Here is a 24,514-nt window from a genome sequence, read left to right as displayed (position 1 = left end):
CCTCTGCGCCCTGTGTGGAATAAACCCGCCGTTAGCGAGCCTCTGTGGATATGCGCAAGACGGGGGAAATGTCATTTTGGTAAAGGCCTCAATTAAAGAGAAGAAAAGGCTTTAGTGACAACGTTAAATATTCCAGTTTCAGGCCATTAGGAGTTGTCATACCGGGCAGTAGAGTCACCGGGGCCTGATTTTCCACACCGTCTTTGCCCCTTGCGAGCTGCTGTGATTTCTCAGATGTTGACTGTTATTTCTGAGTGCTTGTTTCTGCGCTTGTCAGTTGACCTGAGACTCGGATAGGCCTGTGGTCAAGATGGAAGGAAATGTGGGTGGCTCTTTCGAGGAGTCTGGGTTGTAGGAAACGTGCCGAAAATCCTTCTTCGCGTCTTCTCCTACCCTGGGGCACGGGAATACGACTGCATCCCGTTAATATCAAGAAATCATCTTTGCTCTTCCATTTTTATTGTTATAGTTTCGGACCATGGCTGTCTGCTGAGGCCCCACCATCCACTGCAGCTCAAGCGTCTGCTCTGGTTCTTGCACTGACCCTGGGCAGCCACAAGAGGGCAGTATGTCACCAGGTTGCAATTTTATACCCTGGAACTGGCTCAGGGAAATCTACCAAGATCAGTTCCCTGGGATCCTTCAACTGGGACAGCCAGTGATGCCAGAGGGCTGTGAAGCCCCAACTAAGACGCCTCTTCCAGGGGACCTCTATGTGGTACCTTCCAGGCTGAAAGCAAACTGACCCTGTAATTCATCTTATCTAGGCTAGGTCTCAAACCCAGGCTGAGGTGCCTGTTAACATCGAAGCAGACCTTGTTCATTTTGCTAGTCACTCAGCATAGCTGGTATCTGTTATGGAGACTTCTTGGCTGGCATACTTGGATCCCTACCTTAAATTCTCCAGCCCATGTGTAGTATGGAGGAGCGGCAGGCTGTGCCCGGCTGCCCGGCTAGCTCAACCCCCGAAATAATTACACAGAAACTGTATTCATTTAAACACTACCTGGCCCATTAGTTCTAGCCTCTTATTGGCTAACTCTCACAACTTGATTCAACCCATTTCTATTAAATCTGTGTATCATCACGAGGTCATGGCTTACCAGGAAAGATTCAGCATGTCTGACCTGGCGGCTGGCTCCATGGCAGCTATCTCTGCCTGCCTTCTTTCTCCCAGCATTCTGTTCTGTCTACTCTACCCACCTAAGGGCTGCCCTATCAAAAGGCCAAGGCAGATTCTTTATTCAACCAGTGAAATCAACACAAATACAGAAGGACCTCCTACACCACCCATGGACTGGGCTGAGCACTTTGGTCAGCTTCTTGTCTCTATATAACCCAGTCATATTGGCTATGCTACATCCTTGACCTCCTGGTTCACTCCTGGCCTCTTGCCCTCTCTTCTCCCCTCTCCTCACATGGCCGGTTCTGTCTGATGGTCAGGTTCACTCTGGACTCTCCCAAATGCCTCTGCCTGTGCTCTCCCTTCTATTATAATAAAACCCTCAATCCCTCGGGAGCAGTCACGTCATCCTTTTCCTTCTTTGCTTCCCCAGTCAGTCTGGAGGAGGGAAGAGACTGTGTTCCAGACATTATCGTTTGCGATTGTGTGCATTTTGGGAACACAGAATCACCAGATGAGAAACTGGCCAAGCTTCCTTGGGAGCTATCTTGAGAAAGTTATGTAGAAATGGAGGCAGGGGAAAGGGGGGAAAAGAGGAAGTGGAAGAGAGAAGAGAAAGAAGGGAAGGGGCTGGGAGCAGAGAAGTGGGGGGGGGGGCTCAGCTGTCTAGTGCCCCCCACTTGTCTTTCAGCCACAGCTGCCAGAGAGACCCAAGCAAACCCAGCTGAAGAGCTGCCCAGTGGAGCCCTGCCAACTTACAAGCCTAGGAGAGCGTGTGACAAGGTGGCCATCTTACTGCGACAATAAGATGGTAAACAGGCACAGGTAGCCTGCATTTTAATGCACGGGTCATTCCCTGCAGTCTTGAAGGGGAAAGCAGAAAGTCCCTCCGTTGAAAGGCCCTCAGCCAGTTTAACCTGAAATTCAGGTCCTCCAGTTCCATTGGGAGCCCTGGGCCAAACAAACCAAGACACCCCTGTTTCGTCTCCATTAAATGAGAGACATCCAAGTGGAAAGTCATTTGTTAATTGTCAAAATCATGAGGGAAGGTGGGACTTCCTTCTGAGCCCACAGCAGATCACCTCAGGTCAGGTAGGAGGCCCAGGGATATCTGGGCTGCGAGCATCTTCCAGTGCACACATAATTTTTGGCAGAATAAGTAAATAACATTATATATCGCGCTTGCCTGCCTGCTACTAATTGAAAAATTGCTCTGATTCATAAATGCAAATTTATCTAAAAGAATCACTGCCTCTCCTAGGAGCTTTTTGTCATTGTGTGTTCTCTCAAACAATGAATACCAGCAGGAGCTCCACAGGCAAGTCTATCAGGAATTTCACACTCATAAACAGGCCTCTGACTTAAAACTAGTTGAAGCCCTTCTAGCAAGTGAAGTCTATTTTATTAATGAAGAAAATGCAGCTGGAAAAGGAGGGGCTCACAGGTGGTTGCTAAATATCCTAAATAATTCAGATTCAAAGTTCTCAGCCTTGAAGACTGCAGAGTCTCAGAGCTGTACGCAGGGACCTCCAGGACACACACACAGCGTGCCTCTCAAGTCTGCTTCTAAACCAGAAACCGTGAGCTGAAATGGCTGTAAAAGGTTCGTTTGGGGGTTTGTGTTTGCACGCTGAGACAAGATCTCACTAGTGCAAGATGCCCTCAGGCTCACTGTGTGGTAGAGGATGATGACCTTGAATTCCTGACCCTCCTGCCACCCCCTCCAGAGTACTGAGATTACAGGCAAGCATTACCACACTGGTTTTGTGGGGTGCTAGAGATGAAACCCGGAGTTTCACGGGTGCTGGGGAAGCACTCACTAACACGTACTAACTACATCTGCAGCCCAATTTGTTTGCTTTAAAATGCTGGCTTTCTAGGGAGATTCCGTTTAGACTTTCTCCACTCTGAGACTTCCTTCATCAGGATAAAGCACACGCCAGGATTCTGTAGGCCTGCCAAGCCCTGTCCCTATTTGCCCGGTCATTAGCAATCATTTATGGAGCATGAAGGAGTTTGGAACATGCCACTCCCAAGTGTGACACAGCACTGTGCTGGTGACTTTGAGCTGAGGGCGTCTGGGGAGCCTCCACAGAGGCAGGGGAAAGGCTTTCTCAGACGTCCTTCGCTTGACCTAAAGACAGGGCCTTCTGGGAAACTCACTTGCTCCCAGGAATCTGTTCCCCATGACCCTTTTCCACCAGAGGCTGGAGGTTAATGCTAGGCACAGCTAGACCTGTTCCCAGGGGGCAGGTTAAAGTCTTAGAACCTTCTCTCTGCACAACAGACAGCCTTCACACACCAGGTACTTCCTGCCTACACCTCTCCTAACTTGTGTTGACACTTCCTTCTCTCCGGAAGCCCAGGCGCTCCCTCATTCCTTCCCACAGCTCAGAACCCGACATTCATGACCTACCACATACACCATAGCCCTCAGGACCTTTCTTCATGTCCCAATGTGCGACCACCATGATTGCGCACATCACTGAGAAGTTTGCTTTCCTCCTGTTAATTTGTGCCACGGCAACTTAATGTGTTTCGCAGTCACAGAACAGGGAGTCACAGAATGTTCACTCCCTGGCTGTTATTTAGGCATCTTTATGTTGGCAGTCTTTGCCCACTGTGGGCCTACAGGCTAGTTAGGGGTTCTATGGATGCTACAATCACTGTGACCAATAGACAAGTTGGGAAGGAAAGGGTTTGTTTCCACACTGTTGTATACCACTGAAGGAAGCCAGGAACTCAAAACAGAGCAGGAACCTGGAGGCAGGAGCTGATGCAGAGGCTGTGGAGGGGAGCTGCTTACTGGCTTGCTTCTCCTGGCTTGCTCAGCCTGCTTTCTAACAGAACCCAGGACCCAGTCCAGAGATGGCACCACCCACAATGGGCTGAGCTTTCCCCCATTGATCACTGATTGAGAAAATGCCTTACAGCTGGATCTCATGGAGGCATTTCCTCAACGGAGGCTCCTTCCTCTCTGATGACTCTAGTTTGTGTCACGCCGACACATAAAACCAGCCAGCACCGTAAATGAACAGAAGGGTAGGATGCAGTAAGTGACGTGCTGTGGTAGAGGTTGCTACCGGGCACGGTGTGGGTGCACATGCGCTCTGTCTGCACGCTTAGGTCCCCAATGCCAATTCAGCCATCCCGTCCCTTCTGCAGGTTTTGCTGCTGCTGGCTCACGACCACAGCATTCAGAAAAACACCGCCAGGCTCCTGGCACTGTTCTCAGCCTGAAGATGCGACTCGAAGTCCTTGTGGAGCACGTGCCCAACATCAGTGATTGACCCGCCCCAAGGTGGGGCAGCATCTGCCGCGTAACTGACAGCCCAGAGGTCTCTGATGGACCCGGCAGAGACTAAGACTTCACTCTACTTTGGGCTCACTCCCTACCTTGGCCTTCTCCTTTAAGGGTGGGCCCCTGTGACCCGGTTTAACAGCAGAAGAAAAGCACAATATGTGAGCATCGCCCTCCCTCTCCCAGGTCTCTGTTGGGACATCCTTTCTCCCGCAGTTATTTGTCTGCCTGACCTTTCCTTGGAGACCTTATCACAGATGAAATTGGTTTCCCCTCTGGGTGTACTATGATTTAAACTCGGGACCCACAGACAATGATGGGGTCTGTCTGCAGAGTGTGGTATGTCTGGCTGTTAAGGAGTGTCCACGGTGCTGGGAAGCATCTGTAAAGGAAGTGAGAGGCAGGAGTGACGGTTGGTTGCGGAGATGTGAGTTAGGAGGGAAGACATCCTGGCAGCTGGTCCCGCTAACTGGGAAGATGCAGGGAGAACAGTGAGGGAGAGTTCTGTGCAGGAGGATGTGGGGGTCTACAGAGCAGCTTGGGGCGTCCGATCATAGGTGCATCAGGATTCCTGAAGATGACTCCCAAAACGGGATTTCCAGTAGTGGGGTGCAAATCTGCATCCTAGAGCCCTGAGTGTTTGCCGTGCCCCCCCTCCAACACCAACAGTGTGATTGAACTACACAAATTCAATTTTGCTAGCCTAACTGTAGAAAAGTTACAAACAGGAAGATGACACTGTGTATTCAGTGAGGTTCTAGACCTTTCTGCATGGCTTCTTGTGAAAGGTTTGTGTACACAAGGAAAGAAGTGTACCTCCGGGAAGGCCGAGTCCTGCCTCTGCTTTCTGACCAAGGCAATCTGGCCTTTGCTGTGAGATAAGACAGTGAAACCTCCCTTATGGGATTTGGGGCTGGATAGGTGGGTGGGTGGCATTTGGTGTGGGGTATCAAAGAGCTAGCAAGTCAAGAAATCAAGTCAGCTCCAGGAAGAATGCTCTCAGGGAGAAGTCTCCCCACAGTACCACTTGGGCCAGTGGTATTGGACCAGTTTTACAGGAAAGCAACCCGAGGCTCCAAGGGGTTAAGAAAGTTGATCCAAACTATGTGACTGGTTCTGTTCTAGAAACATCCTCTCATGCCTCCCGTGTTCCAATTGGCAAGGGACAGTGCTGGGTGTCAACAAAGCCTGTGAGCTTTCACACATCACTGCCTCACTCTAGAAAGAAACCAAGATATTCCATTTTAATCATTTTATTATATGAAGGGACATTCAGCACTTTGGGGGTAATTAACAAAGATTTAAATACAGGCTCGGGAGGGACCGTCTGTGAGTTCAAAAGAAAGGCTTCCAATTAGCGCCTGTATAGTTTACCTGTGAACGAATGACTTCTAAAGACTCTGTTTAAGAAAAAAGGTCCTCTCACCTTGTTTGATAGGCTAAATATTTCTTTTGAAACTGCGTCTGTTCTATTAATTTGCTTAATAGACTTTTGACTTTGATTTCCAGGAGAGACAAGGCTCCAGGGACCTCAGATCTCAAATTCTTGCTATGACAGTGAGGTCTCGTTAATGAGGACTAATTGTTGGAGGATAAGGCTGAGTTACTGAGGAGTCAGAACCGAAAATCTGCCGCACCACTCCGTCATGTTGAAGCCATCCCATAATTCAAGCCAGCTCGCAGACCTCATCCATCCGTCTCCTCATACAGCAGACCCCGGCTCGCAGGAATAGATGTGCACGATCTAAAATTATCTTATTAACTACTTGAATGTAAATGAATGATTTAAAAATACTGGAAGGGACTGGAAGAAATGAGTTCTTCTAGATGCTGGGAACATCAGTCCTTCCTGAGGGCGTGTCCTGAACTCTGGAGGGTCTGAACTCAGTCTCCCCATTCCCTGATTGACCTTTACCCTTTCTCTTTTGGCATCGCTGATCATGACTCTGCACAGCATCCCCTTTCTGTGTGGTTATTGGAGATGGAGTGAACTCAGAACAAGAAATGGGGACCAGACCTCAAAGCTGACAAGCATGCTCCACTCTGCCCGTCTTCTGTTTCCTGTCAGGGGGACAGGCTTTCTTAGCCACAAAAGGGACCCAGTTCTTACGTGAACAGGGTTTCTCCACGGTACCCATGGCAACAATCCCAGGATCTGGGTCTGCATCATTCATCCAAACGTACTGGTCCGTGTCTGGCTCCCCTCTTCCTGTGCTTATTCAGTGCCCACCCCAAGCAGGTGAGAGACAAGACCCTCACTCTGCAACAATAAATTCAAGAGTCTAGCAAAAGCAAAATAGTTTTTATTTTTTGATCTGAAAGAAACAGATGGCAACCTAGCAAGAATGGCTGGCGTCCTGATTTATCACAAAACAGTGGTTTTCAGAGTCCCCGATCATTAAACATTCCTGTCCTCTTCCTCCCTGCACTGATGCTCCAGAGAGTCACAATCTTCGCATTTATTTGGCATAGTCCACACCTCAAACCCTCCATCCGATTGGTTCAGGACACGGAGGTTATCTAGTGCATATCATCCTTTTTGGACCCTGAGCCCAGTCACACAGCAGGCTGCCTACAATCCTTCAGCCTAAGATGAACTGAGAGCCGAGATGAGCAGGTACCAGCTGCTAGGCAGGGAAGACAGGGGCCCAGGGCCTCCTGTTTGTCTGTGGTTCTCTGATGATTCCTAAGCCCATTTCATACTGAAAATGGAGCAGAACGACTTATTTCTGACAATGAAACGCTCAACTATGGCATAAAGGCAAGTTGACAAGCTGAACCAGTGGGTTAACAGAAGAACTCGGAGCTGAAGAAAACAGACACTGGTGTCCATTACCCTAATTGTGATTGATACTCTAGACAGGAAGAAACGTCCAGCAGGGGCTGGGGACATTGTTCAGTCAGGAGAATGCCTGCTTATAAATATGATGACATGGGTTCAATGCCCCAGGACCCAAATAACAAAATATCAGGTATGGTGGTGTGTATTTACAATCTCAGAGCTGGGAGATAGGGTACACTGACTGGCCAGCCTAACCTACTTGGTGAGAGCCCTGTCTCAAATAAAGTGGACTTCTTTCCAGTATGTGACCAAGCCTAGGAAATGGCACTACCCATGGTGCATAGCTCTTCTCACCTCAGTTGACCTAATCTCCAAGGCGTACCCAAGACTAACCTAACATAAATGACAATCTCTCACAGGTGTACCCAGATTTTCTCTCTGAGGCTTACCCAAGGCTAGCCTAATCCAGATGACAATCTCTCACAGGTGTGCCCAGAGGCTGGTCTTCCACGTGATTCTAGATCCCATCAAGATGATGGGATTAACCATCCCAGACACTGTTCTCCTTACGGTTAATATTGTTATTATTAAAAAAAAAAAACATGACTGAAAGCAAGCTGGGGAGGAAAGACTTTACTTGGCTTCCACTTACTCAAGCATCATACTCCCTCACTGAAGGAAGTCAGGGCAGGAACCTGGAGGCAGGAGCTGATGCAGAGGCTGTGGAAGGGTGCTGCGGACTGACTTGGTCAGCCTGCCTTCTTAGGACCACCAGCCCAGGGATGTCACCACCCACAATAGGCTGGACCTCCCCATCCACCTCCAATTAAGAAAATGCCCCACAGCTAAAATATGGAGGCATTTTATCAATTGAGGTCCCTGCCTTTCATGTTTCTAGCTTCTGTCATAAAACTAGCCAGCACAGATACCAAATGAAGCCTCCAGCTCCCCAAGCCATGTGGCTGTGTCCTCCCAGGGAGATTCACCCCAGCCACAGACCCTTCCCTCTGAGCCTACAAAGAACAGAGGGAGGGGCTTTCTCTAACAGCACACAGGGAAGCATCTCCCACCAGAATACAAACTCAAGAGGGTAGGGACCTTGCGAGCATTATTTCTTCAGCACCTAGAAGAGCGCCGATTATAGGACTGGAATCCAGAACCAGTTGAAGGAACCTAATGACTCTGTTGTTTTGGAAGCCACTGAAAGTATCAGCCACAATGCATTTAACTGTCCCTTGTCCTGCTTTCAATATGTTTCCACACATTTATAACCGATGCTCCAGCGAGCAGCTGTGCACACATGCCACCAAGTATGTGGTACCCCCTGGGCAAGGTCTGCCCTAAAAGCAAAAGACCCTCAGAAGCATCTGCCCAGTGCTGGAGCGGAGGGGTCCTTTGACAGCCTTAGAGGGAGAACGTACTTTTGATGAATCACGGTTCTTTCTTTGCTGTGTCTGTGTGCATGTGAGCATGTACCCTGCATATGACTCATTAACCTTCGCGCTTGGCACTTCTTAGTTTTCATACTCAATGTTATGTCCTGGGAAGCCCTAGCCTGGGATTAGGCTATTAGGATACTGAGCTCCCCATTGATGTCCCTGAGAGTGGGGAGGATGCTGGAAGGCAGATATCCCCAATACAAAGGCTTTGCCATCTGAGTTTGCCTTCCTTCTACTCATATTCTGAAGTCTTGGGATATGGCTCTTGTACTATCTAGATACCTGGGGTTGTCCTCGGATAACTTATCAGCAAGACAGGGATGGTGACCTTCCCTGTGTCTGTCGCTAAGGGCCTGTTGTGTTTTCTATCCACCTCTCCCTTCCACGCCCAGCTGAGTTTCTGGGGATCCTCTCTCTGCCCTCGGAATTGGTTAAACTTCAGTCTGATTGAACATAATTGTCTTCCTCTTTCCTGAACCTGAGAAAGGAATGCAGCTAGAGAAACGACATCACCTTGAGAATGCTCTCCTTTGAATCATGACCAGAGACAAATGCCCCAGGTTCCCCAGCACTGCCCCACAGGGCTATCAGACTTCCCAGCTCAACTTGTTTCCAGCAGTGATTGACTGCTTGCCCTCTTTCCTCCGCCCTTCATGAAGCTTCCAGACTGTGCCCTCCTCCAGTTTTGGTTGGGGATTTTGAGTCTGATTTTATGGAAAACATGGAAGCAATCCAAAGGGGACTCTGCTGTCCTTTTTCCCGGGGAAGTAACAGCTGTGTATTTTTGTGGTTTTGCCCTCTTGCTGCATAGAGAGAGTGGTCTGAGCTCCAGTCTTGAAGCCAGCCCTTCTCTGTGTAATCTGACTTTCATGCCCTCAAGTGTAAGATTGTTGCCTCTGCAGTTGTCATGCCTCCCTGTATCATTCCTGTGACCGCCCGGGGTCCCTTCCCCTCAGTCCTGGATTACTGCCATCCTTGTATCTATAAGTGACTCAAGTCACCTTACTTCCTACCAGTCCCCACACTTGGCTCACTGCTAAGACTAAATTCTGTGCCCTTGGAATCCATACGGAAGCCCTTACCTCTGGCAGGACTGTGTTTGCATATGGAATCATTAAGGGGGTAATTAAGTGTCCCGGTAAAAAGGGTAAGAGACCAGACCTCAGATACCCCATTCCGTGTGTGTGTGTGTGTGTGTGTGTGTGTGTGTGTGTGTGTGTGTATGTGTGTGTGTACACATAGAAAGGGCCACAGACTCCCCATCTGTGTGTGTATGTGTGTGTGTGTGTGTAAACACCTAGAAAGGGCCACAGACTCCCCATCTGTGTGTGTGTGTGCATGTGTGTGTACACATAGAAAAAGCCACATGAGGACACAGCAGAGCACCTTGATCCCAGATTTCCAACCCTCTGGACTGTGAGAAAACACATCACTGTTTAACCCATGCATGCTGGTATAGAGTTACAGCAGCCAAGCCAACACAGACAGTCTCTGCACCTGCCTGCACCGCCAACTTGACTTTATTGCTTGCTAATCCTTAGAGCTTCTGCGACGGCGCCTCTTTGGCGCCACCTGCTGTTCTATTGCTCAGGCTGCCACTGTGGGCCTCGCCTCTCTACAATGGTCATTTAAACCACAATTCCTCTATCAGTTAACCAGACTATCATATCTAAAATAGTGTCTCCCACCCTCCACCATCCAGATATGTCTCAGCTCTCTCCTTGGCCTGCCTCTGCCTGACATTGTATGCCTCTTCTCTTTCCCTCTGCAGAGAAGAGCAGCCCCAAGAAGAAACGTGCTCTCTGCTCTCTTCTTCCTATCAGAGCAGAGCCTGGCAGATGCTGGGAGAGCCTTCCTTTGTAAATAAATGGAGAGTGCCCAGGGTGAATAACTTTTGTCCTGTGCAGGCCCCTCAGCAAAGGTGCTATGTTATTCCTGAGCCTTAGCTCGGGACTCATGGTGAAGAGAAGATGGGGGCAAGTGTCGCAGACCCATGCTGGTAGTGTGTTCCCTCAAGCAGAGACCCAGTGGAGCATAGAAGGTAGTGACCACAAGGACCTTCTGTGGCATATGGTAAAGCTCCCAACTGATCCATGAAGTCCTCAACAATGACACCGTCTTAGCTGAATTGTTCTGCCCCACCGTGGGGCATCTCTGTTGACTTGGAGAGTCTCCCTCCCTGTGTTCAACTCTGCTCTTTGGTATTGACTCTGGAGTCCTGGTCCTGTAATCAAAAGCCACAGCTTATGAGCCTTCCTGCCTCAGGAAACACTGCCATTTGTGTTCATCTTCACAACTCAATGTCTGTTCCTAAAGTTTCCTTTAGAATGAATGAATGAGTGAATGAATGAATGAGTGAATGAATGATGCATAGAAAATGATCTCAAGATTCTCATGACCACAGTGAGCCTCCGTCCTCTGCTGGTCCAGTAACTTCACTTTTAAGTGTGTTTCAGAACATCTCTTGGAATTCTTGTATCTCAGTCCCAGATCTAAGCAAAGAATGAAGGCTGGACAATCGCGTTAGATAAATGTTTGCTGGCTGAAGGAGTGGACAGAATTTTGCTCTCAATGGGTGTGCTGGACTGGGGTTGCAAGAGGGCCACTGGGGGAATTTATTTTTCCTCCTGAATTGAGAGAAGAGATTATGAAGTCGAAAATCATCCTGCTATCGCAGAGGGAAGTGGGGTCTTAGCTGGGTCATCCCAACGCCTGAGGCAGTGATAAAACCCAGCCTGGTATAATTCCCTCCCTGTGAAATTATTAAAATCCCACATTTTATCACACAGACATTTGGGAAGTAAATGCATTTTCTATTGCTACCGACCTTTATGTCCCTCCCTATTCTACACTCAGCCAGCCCCATCCACTGCCATGCGCTCAGCTGCCCTAGCTGAGACAGCTCCAGCCTCCCCTGTCCCTTGCCAGTCCCAGGAGACGGCGAACCCCTCAGGCACCTGTTTCCTCTGAGGCAAGTGGCTTTAGTTGACTCCACAGACAGCTGTTATCCTGGAGTGATTCACTGACTCTGTTGAGTTTCTTGCAGTTTTTTTAAGTTTGTTATTCCAGTCTGTTGTGTGGATAGGTGTCATGCCTGCATGTTTACGTACGCCATGTGTGCCCAGTGCCCTTGAAGGTCAGAAGAGGGCATAGGGTCCCCTGAAACGAGTTACAAGTGGTTATGAGCTGCCATATGAGTGCTGGGAATCAAACCCAGGTTCTCTGGAAGAGCAACGAGTGCTCTTAATCACTGAGCCACCTTTCCAGCCCTAGTTCTTGTTTTGCTTGTTTTACTACAAAGAAAGGCCAGCTTGTTGTTAAGAAGTGAAATAACAGAGAACTCTATCAAGAAAACTTTAGTTGTGTTCCTTGCTTCTCTGGCCAATTGGGCTTTCCTTACCAAGATGGTTAGAGAAGAGACCTCCTCTCCTTCCTGGTGCTAACATAAACCCTCCAGGGCTGTGCACGTGATCCTGACAGACCGCTGAAGGCCAGAATGGATTAGACCACACATTTATTCCTGGAACTGGCGTTACCTCACTAAGACTTACAGCACATACAACTTTCAAGTTGATATACTGACCTAAAGTTGGACTGGGGCACAGGTGTGTGTTAGTGACGTCAGGTGCCTTTCTTTCATAGCTGTGGACACCTCCGAGGGGACTCGTCTGTTCCTCTATTGGTAAGTGCTGAACCCACTCCAGCCACTCTTTCTCTCTGGGCAAACATAAGAACTGCAAGCCCCTCCCAGACGGCCACCGGTATCCATTCAGGTTGTGAGGTAGAGCGCCAGTAGCAGCTTGTTGACTGAGAGACTTGCTTATTGGACATTCCGCTCAGCCCGTCAGACTGCTTCCTCAAGGTACAGCTCTCATCCCTGAGGACTAGACGGGCCCTCAGTTTGCTCTTTCTTTAAACTTTCTTTTTTATTTATTCTTTGTGTCTTTCACATCATGCCTCCATTCCCACCCATTGCCCCATCCCAAGAATAAAGCAAAATAAGGTTTAAGTGAAAAGGCATTTGTTATAGATTTAGGCCATCAGTGTTCCTCCAAAACTCAAGCACTAAAGCTGTTACCCTACCCTTCCTGGCTGCTGTGAGGTAAGCTGCTTTGTTCTACCACAGCCTCCCTGCCAGAAAGCTCTTGCTCTTGGCCAGGCCCAGAAATGACAGTCAAGCAGGGACTGAAACCAGGGGTCAAAATACATTCTGCCTCCTGTAAGTTATTTCCTCTTATTTTTGGTGACAGCAACGGAAAGCTGACTAACCCAGAATCCTTCAGCCACCATGATGCGCTTGACCTGATTGGTTCATGTTTAAGGTGGGAATGAGAGTTACCAGCAGAAGGCTGGAAGGTTCACAGATTCAACACTGTGCAGTTGAGTTCAAGGAGAACAAACTTTGAAGATGAAATGCTGTTTTAGCAGGAAGAACCGGAGGGGCAGAAAGGGTGGACAGAGTTCAAAATCAAAAGCAAAGGTTAGTCAAAGTTCGCATGACAGATGAATAAATAGATCTGAGCGTGTGTGGGCAGAGACCAGTCCCTTAGTTTATGATTCTGTTATGTGATTGTCCTCAGGGTGACCCCTGGCTAAGCCAAGGGAGGAAATCTGAGTCCCAGTCGTCAGCACGTTTAAGGGTGGAGATTTGAGTGTGTTGACCGAGGCTAAGGACATTATGATTCATACCTGGGTACTGTCAGATGCGTCTCCCATCCTTAGCTACTCCAGCCATGAACTCGGACATGGTAAAGAATAACACACATGAACTTAACATGCTTCGGCAAGAAGAATATTGCCTCCTGGTACCTCTAGACACACCACTCATGACAAAAAATGGCTCAGTGTGTATGGAAGGATAACTCAGTGAGCACGCGGTGAGTCCCTGTCTTCTAAGCCTAGGACAGAGCTTCCGTGGAGCTATGTCTGCTGAAGGTCAAGGCTATGCTGGACTCCTCTATTAAGAGCCCACAATTTGCATCACTGTGATAGACAACATACAGACTGTCGCAATGACCCCTCGATTTAGAAGAAGGAACAAGACATACATGCCACAAACACATCAGGGGGACAGAGAAAAGAAAGACAGTAGAGAAGGGTGGCCTGATAACTTCCCTCAGAGCCAGACGCAGAAAAGAGACAGGGGTCCCATGTGGTCATTAAATTCAAGTTAAGCTTTAAAGAATGAACTAGAATAGTGGTTCTCAACCTGTGGATCGCATCCCCTTCGGGAGTCGTATGACAGATATCCTGCATACCAGATATTTACATTATAATTCACGACGCTGGCGAAGTCGCAGTTACGAAGTAGCAGCGAAAATGATTTGGTGATTAGGGTCACCACAACACGAGGGACTGTATTAAAGGGTCATAGCATCAGGAAGGCTGAGAACCACTGCACTAGAATAAGGCAGCGTGAGATGGGAGAGCCAAGTATGTTTGAGGCGGTGGGAACAAGTAGATTTGAGGACAGCTCCTGGCTATAGCAAGGGATGGCAGCAAGGCAGCAGTCAGATGGAGAGCAGCCTGAGAACACGTCCTCCCTCCTGCTTCAGGGCAGGCTGGGTTGACACAGATGAACTGTTTGCATGACATCATTCCAACAGTACTGTTCTGGGAGTGTCGGGGTGTCCCTCGGTGACTCAGCCCTACGATGGAGAGCTAGGTGTGGTTTGGGACCAGCTGGGCCTGGCTTTATTTGCGAATGAATCTTTGTCTTTAGTCTCAGTTTGCACGAACACTGCCTGTGTTAGCCCCTTCAGTGATGCACGTTTGCAAGCAGCAAGGAGATGCACACGCTTTCTGAATGCAGATACCCAGGGATTCGCGCAGACTCCCTCCCAGCACAGCATCCAGCCCTGTATACCGCTTCTGGAAAAGGTGCTCACATTTACTCAGGGAAACAGGACAGAGATTCTTAAGGGGCTACAGGACAGGCCAAGGCCACACAGAAGAGGGTAATGCCTTCTCTACGTCTCCAAATGCAGTTCCCTGGTTCCCTTAACCTTGCCAAGAAGGCCTACTAGACCAGCAAGTGTGTTTTTCTTGGAAGATGCCCATCTGCTTCGATTTCCAGTTTCTTTTCCTAATGGCAGCACATCCCTGACTGTCTCTAGCTACTGTGCTCCTCATCTGTGAAGTGGGGACCCCAAAATCCATTGTGCCCGTCACACAGGGCTGAGAGGACGATTCCATGGGGTGACAGAGGTGATGGTCAGTGGGGGCTCATGTAGTTCACACATGTTTGGACCTCTCTCTGGGCTTCAGAATTTCGTGTAATAAAGATTCAAAACTCACACCCTGGAGATTTTTGAGGGGACATAAAAATAAGTCAGAACTGGGATTAGGTGATGGAGAAGTCCCTGCGAACCTGGGAAGGCAACGAGCAGCATTTCTGGTCTCTGCTTTGAGCCAGAGCTATCCATCTTGGCCTCTAAACTGTTTATGTTTGCCTCTGATAACACTGACAGTACCAGACAATGCAATTTTCTCCTGCTCTGTAGATGCCACAAGCTCAGCCCTGGAGCCAGCCTGGCCAGGCAAAGGCAGGCGGCTGCATTGATCCTTGCCGATCTTCAGACAGCCCCAAGAGTCCATGCTCCTTCCCTGGCCAGTGTTAAGAGAAGGGATCTGTGGACTGATGGATGGAACTGAGCTGAACCAAGAGCCCCTAGGTGGATGTCTGACGATAGGATATGGTGGATTGGCCAGAGCTTGTGACGCGAGAGAGAGCATCAGTATTGTTACATTCTCCATGGAGAAGGCACAAGTGGTCAAAAGACTGGACCCGATTGGATGCTAAGGTTATCCAGGTGCCTGTTTTGTCAGGCCTGGTTTGTGCATGAGCAGGTAAGGTGTGGAAGCAGACCAAGGTGCAGTAGGAAAGCAAGAAAGGACCTTGAGATGTCTAGTAGAGTGGCAGCATCCCTGTCCACTCCCTGTGTCTTCTTCCCCCCCGGCCGTGAGAGGACACTCAGTTCTGTACCCTGGCTTCCCAGGTTCCTACAATCACATTCTGCCTTTGCCACACAGACTGCCTGCCATCGCTTTCTTCCTTTCTTTGTTGTTTTGTTTTCAGTGATGGGGACTGAGCCTAGGACTTTGCATACACCAAGCAAGTGAGTTACAATCCAGCTCCTCTTGTACTCCTTTTCAGTGGGCTGGCTTCTAGCCTCCGAGGCAGTTGAAGCAGAATTATTTATCTGTGCCCCCCCTACCCCCCGATGAACATACACTAGAACATTGTTTTCTCCCTACAGTCTTGTTGACATTTTGAGCTCCTATAGAAGGGACTGGGAGACAGAGTATACTTCAATTAGTATCTTCTACAATAAGGCTGCCCAGAGCGAACCTGAGTAAAATGTCAATGGGTGTGTGAATAATTGTAAATGGATAGAACAGGGTGAGAAGCACCCCCACCACAGGTTAAAATTTCATATGGTTTTTAGTTTTTCTTTCCTTCCTTTCATTTTTTTTTTTTTTTGATATAAGGGCTTTCTTACTCTTTATCCCAGACTGATCTTAAACGTGTGTCAATCCTCCTGTCTTTGCCTCCCTAGGTGAAACTACAGTCAGGAACCATCATTTCTAGCCAAGGTTTCATACAGAACACTCACTAGAGATAGCATCCATGAGATGGGCAGAATGGCCCGGAACATAGCAGTCCCCTACATGAAGGGGTCTGCCTGGTGGCCACTGGTCACTAGTGGGTAAATTTGGCCACTCTTGTCCCATAACAGAAGGATTGACAGGAGTTTAAGGTCAGCCTAGGATAAAGAGTAAGAAAGATCCTATCTCAAAAAAAAAGAAAGAAAGAAAGGAAAGAAAAAATAAAAGCCATATGAAATTTTAACCTGTGGTGGGGATGTTTCTCACTCACTCTGTTCCACCTTTTTACTCTCTCTCTTTCAAAAATACATAGAAAGCCAGGCGGTGGTGGCGCACGCCTCTAATCCCAGCACTCAGGAGGCAGAGGCAGGCGGATCTCTGAGTTCGAGGCCAACCTGGTCTACAAGAGCTAGTTCCAGGACAGGCTCTAGAAACTACAGGGAAACCCTGTCTCAACCCCCCCCCCCCCAAAAAAAACCGTAGAAATATTAAAAAGAAAAGTCATGTGAAAATTCTGAATCTAACAACAAAATCAACCAAAATAAAAAATAATTAGCCGAGCTCCATAGTAGACTTTAGTGGGAGAAAGAAATAGGGAGTTTGAGAATAAATTGAGACATCAGGAATCAGATGAAATGAAAAACTTAATACAGCCTCAGGTTAACTGTAGAGCACTTGGAAGTATGCCAATGTATGCTTAATAGAAAGACACAGGATGAGAAAAATACTACAAGACACCATTGTTAAAAACATCCTGCATTTGCTGAAAAAATCATTAACATATACACCCAAGAACCCTAGGAAACTCCACAAAGAAAAATGTAAAGACAGCCACGGCCATACCTAGATACAGCAGACACAAATGATTAGCACTAAAGACAGAAAGAAAATTCTGAAAGAAGCAAGATAAAACTGTTTCATCTCATAGGAGGGAAGATCAATGGCATACTGACTACAGGTATGACAAAGACCAGGCAGCAGGTTGTGTATTCAAAATACGGAGAGGAAAGGAGCAAACAAATCCATTCAACCAAGGATTTCATTTCCAGGAAAACAATCCTTAAAAATGGAAGTGGAGGGCAGAGACAGAGAGCCCAGTGTCAGAGAGCACTGACTGCTCTTACGGAGGACCCAGGTTTGGTTCCCAGGACTGATCTGGTGGCTACCAACCATCTGTAACTCTAGTTTTAGGGGATCTCATACACTCTTTTGGCCTCTCTGGGTACTAGGCATGCAAGTGGTACACAGATACGCATCCAGGCGAAATAATTATAAACATGAAATAAAAGTAGATACATTTTTAAATGAAGGCAAAATAAAGACACTTGTAGATAAATAAAACCAGACAATTAATTGAACAAGGTTTTCAAAAACCAGTATCCAGACATGGTGGCACTTGCCTGTAATTCTAGCACCTGAGAAACTGAGGAAGAAGAATTATGAATTCAAAGCCAGCCTGAGTTATATAGTAAGACCCTGAATACACACACACGCACACACACGCACGCACGCACACACACACACAGAGTCTGTGTATGTATGTATATGTATATATAACCTATGTTATATATACATATACATATAGTATATACATATACACATAATATTAAGGGAAATATTACGCATTGCTAGTAAACTTGGATGAAAGTTCAAGTCTACAAGAAAACAGAAACAAGAGCCAAAGATAACTGATACAAATGCAACCATATAGCTATGAAATAATGTATGAAGGCATGTCTCATCTCTTAACTAATTTTAAAACCTTGTAGGAAACAGTATGTGTATAGTTGTGTTGAGTCTGTCAAATAGATACTCGATGTTTGGTACTGACACACACAGGAGGTTGGTGGGAGGGATGTCATCCTAGAGTAGGGAATGGATGTCAATTGATAAGATGAAGCCAGATGAACACGAAGAGAACCAGAAACAACAAATAAGAAGGTAGAGGTAGCAAGTGATTTAAAAATACTTTTCTCTTTTCTCAGCTTTAAAGTAGCTATAAAATTACATCACATGGTAATTATTACAGTAAACTGCTGGGTTTGTAATTTACTTAAATGTAATGACAATTACAACATAAAAGGGGCTAAAGAAGAAATAGAGCCCTCTGTGAGCCTTAAGTCTGTATTTCGCTAAAATGATGTTTGAGTAAATCTGAAAAGCTAACGTGTAGATGACAAGTCCTAGAGCAATCGCTAAGAAAGTAAGTCAGAAACGAGAGTGAAAGAAATCATAGCAATAAGATGTTACACTAAACAGCTCCACTTAGTACAAAGAGAGGCAGTAAAGGAGAGATGAAACAGAAAAAAAACTACACAGACAAATAGAAAAATGGCAGATGTAAAGCTAATGTCATGAATAATAGCATTAAATGTAAATGTTTTAGAAAATCTATTCGGAAGGCAGAGATTGTCAGACTGAATTAAAGAAGCCATCTGTATGCTGTTTACCAGAGACACATTTTAGTCTTAAACATGCAAATATGTAGAAAGCAAAAGAGGAGAGGAAAAAATCTATTATGCAAACAGCAGACAAAAGAAAAATGGAGTGGCTATATGAATATCACATAAAATAGAATTTAAAACAAAAGCTGTTGTCATTGCAAAGTATTTTATGTTGGTAAAATGGTCACTCTATCAGACAGTTATAACAGTTATGAAGACATATGTATCTAACAACAGAGCCCTGAAAGTTATGAAGCAAAATCTGACCAAACTGAAAAAAAGAAATAGACAGTAATTGTTGGAGACGTCAATACCACACTTCAAACACTGTGTAGAACTCAATTGTAGAATAATAAGGAAATAGAAAACTTAAGAAATATCTGTGCATAAATTGGACTGCCCAACAGTGGCAGAATAGATTATTTTATTTTTAAGTCCTATTATGAACTATTCTCCGTAATTAACTGCCTGCCGATCCATGAGACAAGCCTTAAGAAATTTTTTAAAAAATTTAAATTATGTAAAATGTACCACTGATTACCACGAGGTGAATTATAAATAAACAAAATGAAAGCTGGGAAAGTCACAGTGTATAGAAAGTAACCTACACATTCATGATGAACCAGTGGTGGAAAGTAAAGGCAACCACACAGATAATGAGAAAGAATCCTTCAAGAAAAATGAAGATTAAGAAGGCATGCCAGCTGAAATTGGTGTACTTCTCAGTGAAATGGGCAAAACTTTCCATTTTGGTGTCTCCCAGGGTCCTTTTGAAGTTGACATGGATCTATAGAGGTCCTACTTGTCTTGCTAGAACTTTACCTCTTGTAGGACCCCATGACACCAGCCCCAGCTCCTCCGGCTCCACAGTCACACCCAAGGCCTCATTCTCTGCAGCTTCCCTCAGGCTCACTCTGGTCTCTCCCACTCACAAGCCTCCCCCTGAACTACACCTCAGAGAGCTGGGCCTACCTGGTCCTCTCCCTGGAAACCAGACACAGTATGACTTCTCTCAGTCCACATCCTAAGTAGCAACAACACCATCCCTCAGCAATGGCTGCAAAGTCCTCAGTGTTATCATTTATAAAGAGGTGATGGGGGACCAGTCCCATAAAGGGTGGCATCTGGTCACTGGAGGCCTCAGCGGGTCCCCTGCCAGGTGGCCTGAGACCTTGGTAGGAGACAGATAGATACACCATGAAGAGAGAGTTGGGTATAGAGTTTACTTAATGGGTTATGGAGGGGAAAAGGAAGGGGAAGGGGGGAAAGGGGAGAAGTGGCGGGAGAAGAGAGGGAGGCAAAAGCTGGGTAGAAGAAGGAGAGAGAGAGAGAGAGAGAGAGAGGTGGGGGGAGGTGGGAAATCCGCTTGCCTTGGAAAAAGTGGGGGTGGGGGTTGGAAAGGGCAGAGCTTGTCTCTTAAAGGGACAGGGTACCCAGGTGACAGATCAGGCCAGCAGATTGCAACATTCCCATCGTGTTCTTAAAATAAAAAGGCAGGGAGTTAGGCAAAGCAGGTTGAAGGAACTGGGACATCGGATTCTCAAGACTGCTTCCTGTTTATTTGTGGGTATCAAAGTCTTTCTTGGAGAGGCCTAAGATAGCTGGGTGCTGGTCACATCCTGGGGTAGCTGGTTCTTTACCCCTATCCAGGATTCGTAGTGTGGAAGTATCCAGGTGTCTCTTGGACCTGATAAGGTGTTGGCAGAGCAGAGGGCAAAGTTAAGTTTAGGAAGAAAACAAAATTGTTTTTCAGGACCGGGAAATTGAAAGAGGTGTATCTGACCTGTTGAAGATGGATCTTTTAATTTGGCTTTAATTTTTGAGTTTGTGAAAATAAAAGTGGTGCACATATACAGCATATTTATGTTAGAATGACTGTGGCAGATGTTTCTGCACAATGAAAGTGTCTCTAAGACTATGAAAGGCAGTGTTTGAGAGAAATTTGATAACTTCTGTTTGTCCTCACACCTTTACATCTTGCAGGTACACATTTTAATAACTTGCATTTGTATATCTCAAAACACCTTTTATTTAGAACATGCTAAGGAGTTATACTGAAATTTTTTTTGGTGAGGTTGTCTTTTTAAAGTAACAAAGCCTCTTAACTGTCAAACTGCATGAGAGATCTTTAAGAAGGATGAAATTTTACTTGAGTTATTGATTTTAAAAAATGACAGACGACTTACTCTATTGGCCACCTTAGAGCCACTCCTCAGGGTCCTCCATGGTCATTGAGGGCGAGGGCATCAGGCCTGTATTTGTCTTCTGCTGTTAGAAGCAGGGCCTAGAGGCTCCAGAAGATCCTGTGGGCTAGGAAATCTGTAGAAAGGCAAGCCTACCTTGGCCTGAGCAGCTAGACAAGTCGATTCCATTTGATTCTTTGTCCACATCTGGAGATCTTCAATGTAGATGAAAGGCCGTTTTGCCCAATGGTTAGCACTTTTACTTGATAAAGTGAATCGCGGATGGATGTTGCTCTGTGCCCACCTGTCTTCTGTCTTCTTCGGAGGAAACAGAATGATGCTGCTAGGAGCCAACCTGTCCCTCTGTTATGAAAAGTCTTTTAATAATTAAACATTTAAATGCCATATTACCCAGATCTCTAAGCAGTTGAGGGCTGTTTATCGGGTATAGATAAGTTATAACTACAGCATAGGATCTGCCTGCAGAGCTGGGTCCAAGCTTGACTGTATCGGCTTTTAGCTTAACAGGTGAGGTTTATACTTGTGAAAGACAAAGAAGAAAAAAAAACTGAAAACTGTTTGCAATAGAAGCTTAATGGTAGAACTGAAAATAGTGGAGAACAGCTTAATATATTTTAAAGCAGGGTTGGATTACATATACAGTATATTTGTAAGAGATTTAAGAGTACACACCAAAATATGAGACTTGTTGTTTTCTTAGTCTGGAATGAGATACAATGAACTGACAATTATAACATTTAACAGTAAGTATATGTACATTTACAGCCAGTTGAGTTTAAGCTTCATACACATTTACACACAGAGTTAAAGCTAGCTTGTGTTTATATGTAAAGTTAACTCAAAAGTCACATGTTTGCACATGCACACACACACACACACACACACACATTAAACAGGAGTTGGGCAAAGTGGATTCTTTGGTGGGCCCTACCAAAAGCATGCCACTGTGCAAAACACACATGTAACAGAGTCAGTAAGAGGAATTTAGAGACAAAAATTGGGTAGTTCCTTCGCCCCTCTGCCTTGCTATTGTTCTCTCTTTGTGACTCCTATGGTCTCTAGTCTCCTTCCTGAAACTTCCCTCAAGCTTACCCTGAACTTCTCCCCGTCACATGTCCACCTGCTGGACCAGAGCTCAGAAGAGCTGGCTCTACCCTGGGTTGTTGTGAGATAATGCTCTTGTGTGTTGTAAATATTTATCACTCATATTGGTTTAATAAAACAATGATTGGCCAATAGCCAGGTAGGAAGTATAGGCAGGGCAACCAGACTAAGAGAATTCTGGGAAGAGGAAAGGCAGAGATGCAGTTGTCAGCCAGACACAGAGGACGCAAGATGAGAATGCCTTTCTGAGAAAAGGTACCAAACCATGGGACTAAACATAGATAAGAATTATGGGTTAATTTAAGTAGTGAGAGCTAGTTAATAATAAGCCTGAGCGATACGTCAAACAGTTTATAATTAGTATATGCCTCTATGTGTTTATCTGGGACTGAATGACTGTGGGACTGGGCAGGACAGAAACTTCTATCCACCCTGGATCCTTTCCCTCTCCTGTCCCTGCATCCTGGTCAGCTCATGGGATGAACCTGTGTAAGAAGGGATGTTGTAGCTCTGTTTTTCAGGACTATGGAGGATGAGTCTGGAGGTGTGGGGAGCAGTTTAGAACTATAAACAAGGCTTTCTGACAATAAACAAAAACTGTAAAGATGGACCCCCAAATCACAAGTCTTAGCCCTTCCCAGTCTAGAAGCTGAGATCCTGGGCAAGACTTGGCCCTCCCTTCAGGGCCAAGTGCCTCCTGCTCTCCGAGCTGCCTTCAGGATCCAAGACTCAAGATGATAAACACTGGCTTTATTATGTCCTCGCTTTCTTTTGCGGGCCTCTTAAGTGATTAGTGTAATCCTCTGCACACAATAGAGTTTTAATTAATATTTGTGGAATGCATAAATGCATGAGCTGCCGAGGAGTTCGGCAGGGAAGGAGTTGAGCCCCATATGGCAGCAGCCCCCAGAGTCCATCTCCACCCTATCTTGCAAGGGGAGCCAGCCAGGTAATGGAGTGATACTCAGGGAGGGGGAACTGTAAAGGCTGGGGGGGGGGCAGGCATTTAGATGCTGCGGTGAGGAGGAGCAGTTGGCTCTGGGAACATGGTGTCCTTCCTCTGCCTCCTGAGCTGGTGAACACACGGAGGATCATTTCATTCCTATGATCCAAGAGAGACCTGGGGTGGGATTACCCTAGAAATATATAGTTACATGAGAAGGGGGTAATTCTTCCTCTCATGCTCATGGCTCTGTCTTACCTCCCTCTTCCAGTGAGGCAGGCCTGTATCAGTCACAGGAAAGTCAACTCCAGGAACTAGCAACAACAAAAAAGTCCATTTCCTACTCTGTTCCAGACATGTCCCCGGGTTGTACAAACCCCTTCCAACGAGTAAGCAAAAAATTTCAACCCCAATTAGAAAGCAAAACCCAATAGAGGATTCCTCTAGAGATTTCTTCAGTGCATGGCCATGAAGGAAGAAACGGTCCTAAAGTAGCCTTTGGGACATCACAAACCACTTAAGGGCTGATGCATACAAACTACATCTCCTGCATATAATTGTAACACAGAGACTCAAAAGAATACACAGTCAAGAGATGTCAATCAATCACCTATGTCAGGCAAAAAAAGCCCCACCCTTTCAGTGAGCGCCTCCCTCCCCTCCTGTCATTGAAAGCCCCTGGACCTGAAAACAAGGTGGGCTCTGAAGTCCAGTTCTTGCTGGAGCATGCTCCTGCCTCTTAGGGTGAGTGTTTACTCATTTTTGCAAGGTCTCAAACCTGAACAAATGGCTGAGGCTCCTAATTAACAAAGCGGACACTGGATTTCCCTGCATCCCTCAGTCTGATTCGTGCATTTGCCACAGCTTCTGCGGCTTCCTCAATTCTTGCTAGTGGACACCGCGTCACAGAAGATCTTTGGGATCTGTTTGCCCCAGAGCCCCTCCCTTGTGAGGGGGCTGAGACAGGTGAAGAGCTGATCCTCAGGGGTCCTTCCTTTCTGAAGGAGTTCTGTCAACTCTCTCAGCCTTCCCCTCCCCCAACCCCTCCATCTCAAGTAGTCCCATTCCTCCACTGGGAGCGGAAATGACACTCATTCATTCCAGGGAGCACCAAAATGTGTGGTGGGAGTGGAGAAGGCGCTCTGAAGATGGTGAAGTGAGGTCTCTTCACTAGCCCAGCCTTCCTTCTGCTCTGCCTACGGGGTGTGGGAGAAGGGCTAACAAGAAGCACCTGATGCAGGAGTAGAGTAAACTCAGGACCTAGCAACCAAAGAAAGCCATCCTTTACACTGACCAGACAGGCCTTTGGACAGCCTATTCCTTGGATTGTACAAATCCCCTCCAACGCTGGGACCACGCTCAGGGCTCCCGTCACTCCTCATCCATGTAGCTCCTCCCCACACCTCTGAGCTGTCCCTGGATGGACATGGGGTCTCCAGAACACCTCTGGCTATTTGTGGGAGGAGAGGATGCTAGGTTCCTTTGCAACGCCCAATTGTTTTAAGGGTTAGAAAGAGGTCTGTCCCCTCCAACAAGCATGTTGAGACTTAGCGGCTATAGTTTCCT

At 46.7% G+C, this 24,514-nt stretch overlaps 1 protein-coding gene across 1 annotated transcript in view; it reads right to left on the bottom strand.

The window, feature by feature from the left end:
• Asic2 (acid sensing ion channel subunit 2) overlaps window positions 1–24,514 on the bottom strand; it is a 1,088,892-nt gene that overhangs the window by 702,526 nt on the left and 361,852 nt on the right. The gene's annotated exons all lie outside the window — the stretch shown is intronic.

The sequence above is a fragment of the Arvicola amphibius genome, chromosome 4 (assembly GCF_903992535.2).
Source record: "Arvicola amphibius chromosome 4, mArvAmp1.2, whole genome shotgun sequence".
NCBI lineage: Eukaryota > Metazoa > Chordata > Mammalia > Rodentia > Cricetidae > Arvicola > Arvicola amphibius.
Note: the sequence above shows the minus strand (reverse complement) of the source record. Positions and strands in the feature narration are given on the sequence as shown.